Source organism: Gekko japonicus, unplaced genomic scaffold (assembly GCF_001447785.1).
Source record: "Gekko japonicus isolate JY-2015 unplaced genomic scaffold, Gekko_japonicus_V1.1 scaffold717, whole genome shotgun sequence".
In the NCBI taxonomy this organism is placed as follows: Eukaryota; Metazoa; Chordata; class Lepidosauria; order Squamata; family Gekkonidae; genus Gekko; species Gekko japonicus.
The window spans coordinates 629,284-631,493 of NW_015164204.1; positions in this window are offsets into that span (position 1 = coordinate 629,284).

The window sequence follows — 2,210 nt, forward strand, 5'->3', positions numbered from 1 at the left end:
ACTAGAGACAGGAGCTCACCCTGTCTTGCGGCATCCGGGTCTTGAACCACTGAACTACTGACCTTCCACAGCCTGCAGTTCAGCGTCTTAACCACTTGAGCCACCGCAGCTCCATATCTGGGTGAAGGGTGGGGTATAAATCCAACTCTTCTTCATATACATTCATCTCACTCTGGATGCTGATTATATTTTGTGGGTTTTAGACTATTTCAAAAAACTACTTGATCAGAGATGATGGCATACAAAAGAAGTGCATGCGCACCTTGTGAAGGGGTTCTCTCTCAGACCACTTCCTTGCTCTCAAAAGCCTGTCCATTTCTGGCCCAGGTCACCTGTTACGTTGACTTGGTTGCGCCAAGGCCTGACTGCAGAAACCAAAGCAGTTCCCTGGGTGTCAACGAAGCAGTGAGGCACAGTCTCCAAAAGGTCTCTTGCAGTATTTGGGCTTCAGTCTTGGTTCTCCTGCAGAGTTGGAAAGCTGAACCAGTGTGGTGTAGTGGTTACAGCATCAAAGTAGGGAGATCCAGGTGCAAATCCCCACTCTGCCTTTGGAGTTAGCTGGGTGACTTTGGACCAGTCATACACCCTCAGCCTAACCTACCTCACAGGGTCGTTGTGAGGATAAAACAGAGGGAGGGGGAGGATGTTAGCTGTTTTGGGTCCCCAGTGGGGAGAAAGGCAGGGTATAAAATGAAGTAAAATAAAATATATCAACCCTCATGTCTTCATTTACAAGGATTTCAGGTGGCAAGACTAAGAGGGGCTGAAATTATGGTGTTTTTTTTAATGTCATTTTCTCCTCACAACAAACCTGCGAGATAGGGTTAGGCTGAGGGTGTGTGACTGGCCCTAGGTCACCCAGCTAGCTTCCGTGACACAAGTGGGGATTCGGACCTGGATTTCTCAGATCCTAGTCCGACACTTTAACCGTACACCATGCTGGCTCTTATGTGCAGAACATCAGTGTGATACCCCACACAGGCCTACTTCAAGTTTACTACCATGCTTCTGTCGATAGACTCGTGTGCGTTTTGTAGAGTGCATCACCCCTGTTGGTCAAGAATCAGTGTTGAGGCTGTGGCCTTGAGGAGCTTTTTTCTCCCACTTTTGCTTCACCCATTACCACCCCCCAGCAGTGTTCCCTCTAAGCTGAGTTGGTGTGAGCTAGCTCACAGGTGTTTAGCCTCTGGCTCACACATTTTTGTCTTCGCTCAGGAAGGATGGCTCCAGAGCAAATTAATTTATGCAGTAGCCAAATTGCTTCCTCACAACTTTAATGCCAGTAGCTCACAAAGTAGAATTGTTGCTCACAAGACTCCACAGCTTAGAGGGAACATTGCCCCCCAGCCTTTGTAGGAATTGCCCACTGAGAGGGGCAGGGCTTCTGGCTTCCCTCCCCTCCAGTGCTGCTCTAAGGCCCCACCTTGTCCCTGTGCCCCCCACTACCTCGGGTACCACTTGCTACACTTGTGTACCATTGAGGGATTAGCCACTTACCAACTGACCCCCCCCCCCGGTGCTGGTCTTAAAAATAGCATGTTTGAACAGTGGAGGTTTAGGTGGCATACAGAACAGCTGCCAGTGTTTTAAAAAACATTTATTACAAAGAAAATGCCCACACACATACTTTTAGCACAGCAACGGACTGAGGAAGAGATTCCAAAGAAAGGTATAAACTTGCAATTCCTTTGTCTCCTCACTTTGCAGTCTGAAAATCTTGTCTCACTAACCTTTTAGAGTTGGGGGGGGGTGAACAATGGACAATGGTGACCCAGTAGATGTTGTTTACCTAGACTTCCAGAAAGCTTTAGATAAAGTTCCTCATCAAAGGCTCCGAAGTAAACTCAGCAGTTATGGGATAAGAGGACAAGTCTTCTTGTGGATTAAAAATTGGTTAATCAACAAGACATAGAGAGTAAGTATAAATGGGCAGTTTTCACAGTGGAGGGTGGTAAGCAGTGGAGTACCACAAAGCTTGGTTCTAAGTCAAATGCTTTTTAATTTGATCATTAATGATTTGGAGTTGGGAGTAAGCAGTAAAGTGGCTAAATTTGTGGATGACACTAAGTTATTCATGGCAGTGAGAACCAGGGAAGATTGTAAGGTGCTCCAGAGTGATTTGTTGAGGCTGGGCATCAACATGGCAAATGAGGTTCAATGTGGGCAAGTGGAAAGTGATGCACATTGAAGCCAAATATCCTAACTGTAAA